Source organism: Nomascus leucogenys, chromosome 10 (genome assembly GCF_006542625.1).
Source record: "Nomascus leucogenys isolate Asia chromosome 10, Asia_NLE_v1, whole genome shotgun sequence".
Taxonomy (NCBI): domain Eukaryota; kingdom Metazoa; phylum Chordata; class Mammalia; order Primates; family Hylobatidae; genus Nomascus; species Nomascus leucogenys.
This window is the reverse complement of record NC_044390.1, coordinates 32,499,400-32,513,677: the sequence shown is the minus strand read 5'-3', so window position 1 is coordinate 32,513,677 and position 14,278 is coordinate 32,499,400.

The window sequence follows — 14,278 nt, the reverse complement described above, 5'->3', positions numbered from 1 at the left end:
ATAAAGAGAGGTTGGTTAATGGGTACAAACATATAGTTAGAAGAAATAAATTCTAATGTTTGATAGCAGAGGAGGATGACTATAGTTAACAATAATGTATTGGATATTTCAAAATAACTAGAAGAGTGGACTTGAAATGGTCTCAACACATGGAAATAATAAAATACCAGAGGTGATGGCTCGATTGTTACACATTCTATGCATGGAACAAAATGTTACATGTATCCCATATAAATATACAAATATTATTTATCAACTAAAAACACCTCAAAATAATGATCCAAGTATACTATATGAAATATATTGGCACCAACTATATTTTGTGAAACTTTAATTGTTATTAGGATTGAAATCAAATTTTGATGATTAGTTAAGCTGAGATTCTAAAATGATTAACTCCACACTCAGCTATATCCAGGTACAGCATTTTACATTCTGGACATCTTCTTTTCCTGATAAAAGCCCCAAAGTATCCAGGTAATTGGCAGTTTATTTTTATAAACAATGTCTACAAATAGGTGATAATTTAAATCTAGTTTATTTGGTATCATTGCATGAGAATTCACATCCTGTCCAGGAGATGCCCTAGTCCTGGCATGCCTTTCCATAGCGTGATAGAGGTCCACATACTCTGTTTTTCTGACTCTGCCAAATTGTCTTTTCTCTCTCCAAAGAAACTAGTTCATAACACACAATTGAAATTGTAGGATTCATCTTGAACACTTGCTGGTGGCAGTCTTGAAAATCCCATCTTGGCTTGGCAGTTAAGTTACTGGCTTGAGGCTCTACATATGGTGCTACTCCATGAAACATGACTTTTATTTTTTATTTATTTTTATTTATCTATTTTAATTTTTTTTGGTGAGATGGAGATTTACTCTTGTTGCCCGGGCTGGAGTGCAATGGCGTGATTTCCACTCACCGCATCCTCTGCCTCCCAGGTTCAAGCAATTATCCTGTCTCAGCCTCCCAAGTAGCTGGGATTACAGGCATGTGCCACCATGCCCGGCTAATTTTGTATTTTTAGTAGAGATGGGGTTTCACCATGTTGCCAAGGCTGATCTTGAACTCCTGACCTCAGGTGTTCCACCTGCCTCGGCCTCCCAAAGTGCTGGGATTACAGGCGTGAGACACTAGGCCTGGCTGAAACATGACTTTTAATAAAGATATTTTTGAAGCGTGATGAATTGATGATACATTAAAATATATATTTTGAGTCAGGTTGATTTATTCCACAACCATTCAGTATACACTGTCCATATGCTAGTCACAGAACAAAATCTTGACTTCCACTCTCCAAGTAGAGTTTGCAATGCACCTAAACTGGTTTTGATTCCTTCTTCTATGAATGTTAGCAGCTTTAGATATTTCTTAATATCTTTAATCTCCAGTTTCCTCATTTATAAAATTAAAATATTATTACTTTATTCACAAGTGTTTTTTTAATTAGGTGAAATAATACTTGAAAATTCCTAGCATGTTGCAAGGTTAATCATTCAATAAATGAGGGGGTTATAGATATTTGGAAATCACCTTGAGTATAAATTCTAGATTTTTATCGTGTGGTCTATGAAATTGGACCGTATTACATAGAAAGCAATTTGTTTTTTAATTTGTTACAAATTATTTAACTCATAGGTGGTATGTAGTTAACCAAGGGAGCTTTATATGCAGGAACTAATCTAAGTAATTTTGAGGTATTACTCCCTGAATCTTTATGAGTTATATAAAATTGATCTCTGTCTTTTACAGATAAGAAATTGAGTCTTAAGAAAGTTCTGTTCCACAGAGTTTCTCTTACCATTACACATGACTGTTGTGATAACTAAGTGTGCTAGAGTAGTAAATATGTATAGCACAATGCTTAGAATATCATAGAAACTGGAAAAATATTTCTATATTTCTAACTTCTGTCTAGTAATAGGCTCAGAATTTTTTTTTTATCTAGAAGTGTTTGGTCTGTACCCAGAGAAGCAATAAGTACCCATAAGGTTTGCAAAGACATCTGATATCAAATAATGAAATTAATGACAAAAAACACCTTTACTTCAGTGTGGTACTAAAATACGTACATTGCTTTCAAGGGTCACACTTCTGAATCCTTAACTAATGCTACATCCCTAGGAGCTTAAAGATGTGAATCCTTAAGTTAGATAAAAAATAAAAAGGCAAAATTTATTACAAAACATATTTGAACTACATTTTCCATTGGGATAAAGTTACAGGTTATTGTACAATTCTAGTTTCTCCAGGCAGTAGGTCTGTAAACACAAGTTGTTTAGAGCAACCAGAAACAAAATCATATTTCAGTGGTATTTCAAGTAAAATTCCCCCTTCTCCTTCCCAACACTGTGAAAAAGGACTATGTCTTAAAGGAGAAATTTCAAATGCCACTGGAGACTTCTGAAATAGTGGAGGTTATATGAAGAGTGCTTTACCATAGGATCTTTAAACACAGGTCCTAAATGGTGACCACAGTATATAAATGGAGAGATAGAGAATTAATTCGTCGTACAGTGGAGCAGAAAACTCACATCTCTTCTTTCTACAACCCAGTACACCCCATTTATTAATGCTGTTCTCTGCACTGTCAGGTCTAAGCAATTAACTTGCACAGACTGGCTTCTGTGGGGATAGATAGATGGTGTGTTTATCATGAGGAATATACTTGTTTTAGCTCCTTTAATAGAGAAAAAGAAATAAGATGTCTCCTGTGTGCTATCCAGACTGAGGGCATTGTACACTTGCAATCATGGGGTAACAGAGATATTACAGCCATGAAGATACCTCAGTTATCCTGATTTGATTATTACACATTCTATGCTTGTGTCAAAATATCAAAGGTATCCATAAGTATGTATAATTGTTGTGTATCCATAATGATAAAAAATAAAAAATAAAAGTTGCAAAAAAGCCTTGGGAAATTTTAGCACCAAAGTAATATTCAAAATTTTAAGTAGGAGATATAAGTTTAGAAAGATTTTTTAAAAATCAACTAGGAATAGATCATTTTGAGTGACAGCCTATATAGTTATTTTAGTTTCTTGGTGAATGATTCATTTCTAAATATATTGGTTACCACCATCACTATGGGTATTTTTCTAAATATATTGGTTACCCACATCACTGAATCTGGAAAGCAGAAAAAAAAGAAAATGATTCTGTCATTGCCATTAAACATAGCAACAGAAATAGATATATATTCACATCTGCTCCTCCTCTGAGGTGCTATTCTATTAGTTCCAATGGTTTTATAAATAAGATGATGGTGTATTTTGTATGGATTCCAGGTTTCATGGTCAGGAAAAATGGCATATAACCCTATTTTATCCTACATTTTCTATTTTATATTTCGGCTTCATTTTCTAGCTCTTCCACAGATAAAAATGTGTATTTCTTCCTAGTTACATTAATTTTGATTGAGAGACAAATGCACAAAGTTAGTCACTTTCTCTTTCTTCTAAAATACTTTTGTTCATAGGTTTCCATGAGATCACACAAATTCTTGTTTTCATTCTATTTCAGTAGTCATTCCTTCATCTCTGTGATGGAGCAGTCCTGGATACCAACATGGAGTAATCCAAGGCTCCAACCTCAGATCTCCTTTTTAGCCACACTCATGGCTTTAAATATTATCTGTATGCTGGTGGCTCTCAAATTTGTGAAACACATTTTGGAATTCTACAAATTGCCCAATTAACATCTAGTTTACATGTAAAGTAGACATCTCACATTTGGTATACTCAAAATTAGACCCTTGATTCTTTCCCAATTCTTCCCCACCCCATAGCATAATCCTCTTCTTTTAGTGTTCCCAATTCCAGAAATTGGTCCAATCATTCACCCAGTGCTGACCTGGTAACCGTGAAAACATATGGTTTTTTTTTCTCTCTCACATCTAATCTGTTATCAAAATCTCTTCAAAAAAGATCCCAAATCCTACTACTTCTTATTTATTTTGCCATCACCTTACCCACTTTGACCTATGCAATATCTTGATCAAATCACTTATCTATTCAAATTCTCCAGTGATCTCCTATCACACTTGGAATAAAATCCAAAAGGCAGCACATGATCTAATGTCCCACATGCCTCCAGTGACCTTAGAGTTTCTCTCCTACCACCCTCTCCTTACTTTCCCCACAGAAGCCACACTGGCCTCTGCTTGCTCCTTCTTCAGGGCTTTTGCATCAGCTGTTTGCATTGATTAGAATGATTTCTCACCACATAACTGTCCTGCTCATTCCCTCACTTTATTCCTATCTCTGTTAAAATGTCACCTCCTCAGGAAAACTTTTTCTAACCATCTTTCAGAAGTGTATCTCCATTATTTTTGACTTCTTAGCATTTCTCAGTGACATTATAAGTTCATTTGCTCATTGACTGTACTTACATTAAAATATAAAAGAAGGAACTTTTTCATTTTTTTACTATTTCAATGTACAGAATTATACCTGGTGTATATCAGTGCTCAATTAATATGTGTTAGATGAAAAAGTGTACAACGAGACTATTATATCTGCAAAAATTTTATTTCCGAGAAGGCCTCTTTTTTGTCACATAGCTTCATTAACAGTTAAAGTTTGGTTAATGTTTACTGACTGAGATTATTAACAGTTAATAAAATGTGATTCATAAAGTATTCCAAGCTTAATTCTCTTAGTCTGTAGTGAAAAATATTTATAGTATTATGAATCTCTTTCATTTGGTGCTGTGCAGACATAGCCTGAAACTGATATTTACCAAGTGCTATGAAATTTTGTTGCTGGAGCAGATCGCGAACAAAGCTTCTGAGAATATGATTAGCCAGGTTGCCTTTGAAGCTTTTCAAACAATAAATAAAATACTATATGGCAGAGAGAAACAGAACTATACATAATAAAAAAAGAGAATAGAGATTATTTGTAAAGGTTAGAAGACGTCATGTGTTCCACAATATTTGTTCATCAATTCCCTTCCTCTGTGCTTTCTAGAGTCTCTGATTTGAGGGGATAATTTATATGCAATTTTTCTCTAAGTAAATGCGCTATCCTCTCCAACTGAGACATAGGATTGTGTGCAACACAGCCAGTTTATACATAGAGAATGTCCAAATGAAGCATGACTAAGAAGGAACTCTCTCCAGAAATATCTTGATAAACCCCATTGCTCCTTCCGCTGCATTTTGCTTTGTGACATTCATAACTTAGTGGGAATTAATTTGGAAGACAAATTACATCCTGACAAATACAATAAATTTCTGTCTGGATGACTTGACAGAATATTGAACTACGTATTTGTTAGAAAGTAATATTAAAAATAAACCTTACCAATAAGTCCTATTTCTCTCATACTTTTTCTACTTCTTTTTTCTCAAACATGGATTGAGTTCATTAAGAAAACAAAATAAATTTTCAAAGTGAATGTACCTAATAACTTCAAAACACATGAAGCAAAAAGGGACACCCTTTTGGCTCCAAAGATTCATGTCTATTCCACATGAAAATATATTCACCCCGTCTGTAGGTTCCCAAAAGCCTCAAACCATTCAGCATCAATTCAAGTCCAAAGTCTTGTTTAAGTCTCATAAGCTCAAGAGTCCAGATCTCATAGTGTAAATCAGGTATGTGTGCAACTCTTAATCCATCATGGGGCAAAATTCCTCTCCATCTTTAGAGTTGTGAAACTAGAAATCAAGTTATCTGTCTCCAAAATATAATGACAGGAAAAGTAAGGATAATAGTTATGGATATTCCTATTCAAAAAGGGAGAAAATGAAAAAGAAGAAAGAAGTTATCAGCTCAAGAATTTTGAAATCGCAGCAGGGAGATTCCATTAGGTTTCGAGGGCTGGGGATAATCCTTTATGTTGAACAGCTCTTGCCTCTGAGCTTGTAGCTCATCCTCTGAAGTCATTCTTCTTCTCGTAAAATGAGCAGTACATATTTGCAGATGACCCGGCCCATATCCTGACTATAGAATTTTGGAAGTTCAGCAGCCTTCTTTCATTCTACCCGCTCTGTGTCCCTTTTAGTCCAGTTTGTCAGTGTTTCTGCTGTTACAACATTCCCAGAATTTTGTGAATCTCAAATGTATGTCATAGAAATTTATTCTATTAGACAAGAGGCGCCTCCCCATATCTTAAACTGGATGATAATATCTCTTATTTTGGCTTCTTTTGAAAGACTAAAGAGGATCTATGGGTCAAGTCGTATGTCTAAACTCTTTAAAGAGCCTTCTGTGTAATTGAATACCCTGAACTTTGGATATTGCCAAGGCATTAGCAAAAGGTTGTCCAGTCACACCCTTGGTTTTCACTCCAGAGCACATTTTCATGATGGTGAATTTCCTAATTTTTTATTCTTTTGCTATCTGTAGTGGCTGAGAGTTTCCCAAATCATTAAGTCTTTGTTCTTTTGTTTGTTTGTTTGTTTGTTTGTTTTTTGCTTAACAGTTCTTTCTTCAATTTATTTCTTTCTAGTAGCATTTTACAACAAAAAGCAAGAAAAAAGCAGACCACACCTTGAACATTTTGCTTGGAAACCTCTTCGGCTACATACTCAAGCTCATTGCTTTAAAGTTCTGCTTTCACACAACTGAAGAGCATAATTGAGCTAAGTGTTCTGCTTCTATGTAACAAGGATCGCTTTTCCTTCAGTTTTCAATAATCTATTTCTAATTTCCTTCTGAGGACTCACCAGCAGAGCCATTAACATTTATATTTGCACTCATTTTCTTTTTATGACAATGTATTCTCTAAGAAGATATAGGCTTTCTCTACCATGCTCCTCACTTTATTCTGAGCCCTCACCAGCAACAACTTTAAGGCCCATATTTCTAGCAATAGTCCACACAAAACAGGAGAAACAGATGCCAGACAGGAGAGATGCTAAGATGCTGCCTTGAAATGTAGAGAAAAGGACCACAAGTCAAGGAATATAGGTGAACTGTAGGAGGTGAAAAAGACAAGGAAATGGATTCTCCCCTGAAACCTCCAGAAGAAATATAGGCCTGCTAATATCTTTATTTTAGCCCAGTGAAACTGAGCTTAGATGTGTGACCTTCTTAACTGTAAGAGAAATTTGTATTAAGACATTAAGTTTTTGCTAACTTATTATAGTAGCAGTAGACACCTAATACAGTTCATGTAACTGATTTTGTGTTCTATGTTTATTATTTCTGAGTATATATTTTTGTCCCTGACAGACCATCTAATTCCCTATAAATGATTCTCTTAAAGTGACCCCCTTATAGAATTTGAGGTGAGAGTTGTGAAAGAAGAAAGAAAATAGAACAGTGATTTGTAAAGTAATAGTATAGGTTCAAGGAGCTGGCTGCCTGTATTGGAATCCCAAATCTACATTATAGCTATGTGACCATATAACTTTATTTAATTTCTCTATGCTTTAGTTTCTTTATATGTTAAATGATGATAATAATTATATCTATCTTGTGGGCTTGTTTTGAGTATCAATGAGATAATCTATGTAAAGTTTTGGCATAGACTGGACACACAGGAAAGTTTAGGTAATATTTTTCTTCCATTTAGTACTTTTGGACTTAAATTTTTTTTTCACAGGATATAGCCATACGATCTGTTTCCCTGCACCAAGCTAGAGATATGAATTTTTACAAAGTGAAAATACAAATCAATAATATATAACATTATTCCAGACCTGCTTTAGGTGGAGGAGACTGGAAAATAGAAGGCATCTCAATATCCAAAAGTGGGGGAAGATGTGGAACCCAGATGGGAACAAACATCTAAGGGAGTTTTAAATGATGAAGATAAATTTGAGGGATTTCCAAGACTTATCCCATCTTTGCCCCTGTCAAAAACATAGATCAAAAGCATTTCATTGGTAAGTGAATGTGTCCATACTTTCCAAGTTTGTAAGTATGTTAATCACATAGCACATAGTAAGGGCATAAATCTAACCATTATGCATTCTATAAAAAAAGAGTGAACAACTATTAAGTGTCAGGTACTCTAAATTTGCTTTTATTTCCCCTAATTTAATGCTGTTTCTTTTTTTGGTGTATTACAAGCCTACACAGAAAGTACTTGGTAAATATGTAAATGTCCTGAATGACCAAATGGTTCCCAGGATGACTTAGTCAGCTAAAAGTGCAAACATGGGTGCTTGGGCTGGTAAGTCACTAGGATGACCCCAATGTACTCCTGGTTTGCCCAGTCCGGGTGAATCTCTCACTGCACTGGATCCTTTTATCTTGCCAGGGTGGCTTCCTACATTTGTTATCTTATTCATTACTACATCATCTCTCTGAAGTAAGAATGAGAGCCTGCATGTTACAATTAATGACATAAAAGCACGGGAGTGTATATAGACTTTAACTCAAATCCATTTTCCCCCAAAGTCCATGCTGGTTTTCCATGGTACTGCATTAATATTTTGCCATCTTTGGGGAAACATCAGTATTTTTTTGAGGAATTTTAAAAACTTTCTCAACTCTAGCCTTAGACATCATTAGATACAATAAAAGGACTCAACATCCTATTTGTGCCAAGTATTAGGCTCTTTAAAATGTTCAGACATTCAGTTAGTGTGTTAGTCCATTGGTGTTGCTATAAAGAAATACTTGAGGCTGGGTAGTTTATCAAGAAAAGATGTTTATTTTGGCTCATGGTTCTAAAAGCTGTACAGGAAGCATGGTACTGGCATCTGCTCCTGATGTGGGACTCAGGAAGCTTTCCAATCATGACAAAAGGCAAAGGGGGAGCAGACACCTTACATGGTGAGAGAGGAAACAAGGAGACAAGAGAGCAAGAAGGAGGTTCCAGGCTCTTTTAAACGACCAGATCTCACATGAACTTAGAGAGTGAAAACTCACTCATTACTGGGAGGATGGCACCAAGCCATTCATGAGAGATCCACCCCCATGACCAAAACACCTCCCACCAGGTCCCTCCTCCAACATTGGGGATTACCTTTCAACATAAAATTTGGAGGGGACAAATATCCAAGCCATATCAGTTAGGATTGCTTTGTTTATTATAAAAAGGAAATGAATTATGGAGCACCTGTAGTTTAACATAAGTCCAGTTGGGGAGAACCCAGAATCATATAGTTACAGAGGGAGTCAATCAGTGCCTTTGAGCCTGTTCCTGGGTGTTTTCAAGTCTGCTGAAGGACTCTCTCAGCTCAACTCATTCTCTCAACCTTGACTGACTACTTAAGATCAGAAAATAAAAATCAGAGGAAGGATCTTATTTCACATAGAGGAAAATTAGTTTTACTTTTTAAAGGAAAGGAACCTAGAAATCATAAATAAAATGGAGAAACTTTATTTTTTAATGAAATAGAAATTGGAGTTGTACTTGGCTGTGGAGATGAAAGACTGAGAACATAAGTAAGAATGCAAGAATCGTTTCTTTGAATGAAGATAATGTTTATGGCAAAAAGACAGATTAAGCCATATGAATAAACAATAAATAAAAATGTCATTTATAAATGTTTGTACTTTGCATGCCATATGCATTGTTTCCAGGTGTTTGAGTCTGCAGTCTTGACTTTCACTCTGATGCTCTTAGCAAACCATGTTAAATATTAAGTCTTTAGGATCTTACTAATTTTAGTTTGTATGGTTCCATGTGTAGTTTGTTTATCAAATAATATGATTTGAAAGTTAGAGTTGTAAAGAAGTAATGGTTTTATTTTTTCTCTAATCACTATTTTTAATTATAATTTGTTCTTTTTCCTGTTCTGCCACTGAACATCACCTAAAATTCTTTTAGCTCTTTTGCTATGTTAGGTACTAAAAAGCCCAGTTCAGCTTAGTCCAGGCTATAATTTCTATTTCAAATCCATCTTAAAGCTTTTCTCTCTTTGCACTAGCCCTGAGTCATGCTGTGATTCTTCTATAGTTCTCTGTTATGGTACATACAGTACCTATTGTCTCATGGGGTGTATAGGTGGGTTAATTTCTAGGGAATCCCTGAATGAGGTCTGTTTGCTGCAAAGACACCAGAATAGGGAGGGCTACTTTGGGATAACCTGTCCTGACATGATCTATCATCTCCTGCTCAGTCTCCTGTTGTCAGGATATTCTTGCACAGGAGGCAGGTTTCTTGGGCAGGTCCTATAAACATGGTATATGCCCAGCTACCTTTCTCAGAAACCCCTTACCCCAGAGAAAACACTCTACCTACTGTGTCAAACAGTGGGGGTGCATGCCACCTCGACTCTGTTCCATATTGCATCCTCATAAATCCTATTTCTCCTAATAAATAATCAGAAAAAAAACAGCTCAACAAGTTTGGTGCCTGAGTGGGCATCCACCATGGGAATGATACAGCAGCCCCCTGTCTGTGCCCCAACCTCCTATTTTATAAATAGTTACCCTGGAAGGACCAATCCTTTGATTATACTTGTGATACAGAAAGAAGCTCTTTCTTCTCAGGGAAAACCTTGAGAAATTAAAAGTTGTGGGCAAGTACATATCAAAAACTATGGGAAGTTGGAATTTGGGAGACGTATGGTGTGGAAAGATCTGCTTTGGAGACAAATAGACCTAGGCTCAAATTCCTGGTCATTCACCCTCTGTGTTAGGATGATCTCGTGATTCATCCTCTAGAAACTTTTATTTGTCCATGTCTAGAATGGGATTACTTGCCTTAGGAGAAGTTGATGAAAGATTCCAATGTAGAAACACCTATGAAAAGACTTAATATGGTTCCTTGCAATGCAAATAAAGCTTTTCCTTTTCAGAGTGCCCTCAGCTTTCATTCACAGTTTTTTTTTAATGTGTCTTCAGTTTGCTGTCTTTCCAGATTTTCCAAGTAAGTTATTCTATGTCATTTTTATTTTCCTAAACCTTCTACCCTGCTAACCAAACTTATATGAAAAGAGAAAGGAGCTTGTCAGGCATTTAACTCTGAACTCCCCATCTTGCCACACACAAAAAAGGATCTAATGCACATTCTTTTAAATTTATTTATTTCATTTCCAAAAGTTAATCCTATCCCCAACCCTCTCAATAGCTGTATATTTATCTCTTTCTCTCAACTTAGAAAAATGCTGACACTTTTTTCATCTGATAAAAAAACAAAAAATAAAAAAAAAACACTTTTTTCTTCAGTCTTTTGTTCTATTCTGACTACATTCTACAACTTTCATCTGTTTTCAGAGAAGCATCGTAAAATTACATGCCTAATATGTCTCAACTTCCAATTCTTTCATCAACTTATAGTTTGATTTCTAATTTTCCTACCTTATTGAAATTCATCATCGGGGCAATAAAAAAACAGCATTTCCCAAACTTTCCAAATTTTCAGCCCTTAATATTCCCTGATATGGTTTGGCTGTGTGTCCCTACTCACATCTCATCTTGTATTGTAGTTCCCATAATCCTCACGTGTTGTGGGAAGGACCCGGTAGGAAGTAATTGAATCATGAGGGCAGTTTACCCCATGCTATTCTTGTGATAGTGAGTAAGTTCTCACAAGATCTGATGGTTTTATAAGGGGTTTCCCCCTTCCTTTGGCTCTCATTCTGTCTCCTGCCACCATGTGAAGAATATGTTTGCTTTCCTTTCTGCCATGATTGTAAGTTTCCTGAGGCCACCCCAGACCTGAGAAACTGTGAGTCAATTAAACCTTCTTTTTTAAATAAATTACTCAGTCTCAGGTATGTCTTTATTAGCAGTGTGAGAACATCCTAATACATTCCCCCTCACCACACAAAAAGAAATACTTATCTTGCAATATTCTCCAGTAAATAGGGTTACATCAGCTCAATTGTCTAAAGCTGAAGACTTTGGGATCACTACCAATTCCTCTTCTTCATTCTCTAGCCTTCAGTCTTGCATGCAAACATCCAATCCATCAACCATGTACTTCTGAATGACTCTTGGATCTAATTTCTATTCTCTTGTCTTCTCTTACTTTAGTATTTTAATAGCTTCCTATCAATATCTCTATATTTCTACTCCTCAGCTTTGTCCCTGACTATCTTCTTGTAAACTCTACTTTTCTTATAGAATATAACCAAGCCACCTTCTCATGTTATCTCTTCCCCACTCAGCCTACTTTACAGCCATTAGAAATGAAGTTTCAGTCTCTGAATGTCATATTTTTTCAGGCCTCTAAGATTTAACACTGTTCTTTTCCCTTCCAATGTGATTTTGCAACCACTTACATATAGAGGTAGAATCCATTTCCTCTCTCCTAAATCTAATAGCCTTGTGTCTTACGTTAGTCAATAGAATGTCATAAAAGTAATGAATTTGCAAGTTCTACACTTAGGCCTTAAGAGGTCTTGCATGCTTCAGCTGCATCTCTTGGAATCTTTATTATACCTGTGAATAAACCTGGCCTAGTCTGCCGGAGTATGAGAGACTACATGAAGCAGAGACTAATAATCTGAACTGAGGCTCTCCTGGACCAGCCAACTGATTTACCATCTGCATGTAGTTGTCTAAAAGGTTTAATCAAGTAACTCTGTCTCAGATCAATAGAAATAATTAGCTGGCCCATAAACTTATGAGCAATACAACACTTTTTGTTTTAAACCACTAAATTTTGCAGTGGTTTGTTATGTAAAAATTACTAATAGATATGCCTGTCTATCTCATTAGATGGTAAGTTTCTTTAAGACAAGGAGCATGTCAGATTCATATTGGTGCTGAAAATTGTCTTGTTCAATGTTGTACATATTTGTTTAGTTTTTATTTAACTTTTGCATACTAGTAATATTTTCTTGACCAATATTTTCTACTTCTGAAGTCATTTTTTTATCATTACAAAACATAACTTTTGGGTTGAATATTACCTTCTATTTTCATTCAGACTCTGGTAGAATCTTGTCAATTGTTTCTACTTTTTATCTTACAGTTAAAAATAAGTCACTCATTCAACATTAGCATAAACTGTCCTTGTGATAAATATATGTTTTTTCTCTGATTTTTGTCACTTTCTTTTCTGTTATAAAGACTATGATTGACTTTCTCTTCTGGCCACTTTATGCTACGCTAGGCTTTTAAAATATACTCAATTTCTTGCCTTGTATTTCTTATCTTGTCTACTTCACAGATATTATTTCTGTTTATTTTCCTTTGCAGATGTCATGGTAAACAATATCACAAGTCTATTCTATCTTTCCCACTTCCTGATTTCTTCCCCTACATTCTCAACACATATTATTTCATTCTCTCTGAATCTGCCTGCAAACAGACCAGTTCATCTTCTAATGTCTTTTGAAAAATGTGTCTTCAAGGAAAATGTTTATCCCATACAGGATACCTGGGATCTGATTTTTATCTTTTAGCTATATTAGTCCTCTTATAATTTTTGTATGAGTTTTATTATCTGAGTGCTTGCAGCTACATAACTTGGATCCTATTTCCCCATCCATTTCAAGACTGCTTTAAGGCTCACACTCAATCACTAAAAAGGAAAAGCTACGTTACACAGCTACAACTTGTATATGCCGAGTCAGGTTCATAGGAATTAAAGAGTCATGTAGCATTGACTATACAATATAAAGTAAAGGAAAAACTTCTGGACATAATGTTCCATATTGTCCTTCTCTACTAAACTTTGTTCCTATTTGCCCCCTGCTGAAAGTAACATTAAGTGCAGTATAAGTCATATTTATTAGTCAATACATAAAAAAATACTAAGAACTCATAGGCTATCGTCTCTATAATACCTGGAAAAATGAAAGAGTACAATCAACTATTCTTCATGTAATACTTGTACTATGAGGTTAAGTACCTAAGAGGACAGTTTGGATGCTACAAAATTTATCAGGACCCGTAGAAAAATAGAGAAGAATGAAGTTTCTGTAGAGAATTACAGTGGCTCCTGTTGCCAAGAAAATCCTAGGAATAATTTTTATTGTAGCATCTTTTCACAGGAGGAATTATGTTTATGATTGTTGGGTCTCAGATTACCAGGGCATTATGATGGAAGGGCACTATGGTGATGGTGGATAAAAAATGGCTGACAGAGGCTCCAATTCCTTTTAGCTAATGGGAATATCAACAAAGATCTTGCAGGCTGGCTTTCACTTATGTTCTAGAGAGTAGATTAGGGGTCAGGATAAAAAGAAGCAGATGGTTGCTGGAATAGACTTCATGATTCTCAGAAAAAAACAGCTCTTATAACTTACTTTTTGTGGAGTAAATTATTTTACAAAGTTATTTCTTTTGAGATTGCATTTGAGTTAAAAAACATTTTTGACTTATCTGCTTCTCATTGGTACATAAGTGTAAAAAGTAATCAATACATTAAACAGGGTAAATTTAAATTATAAAACAAAAATAATAAATTTGAGTTT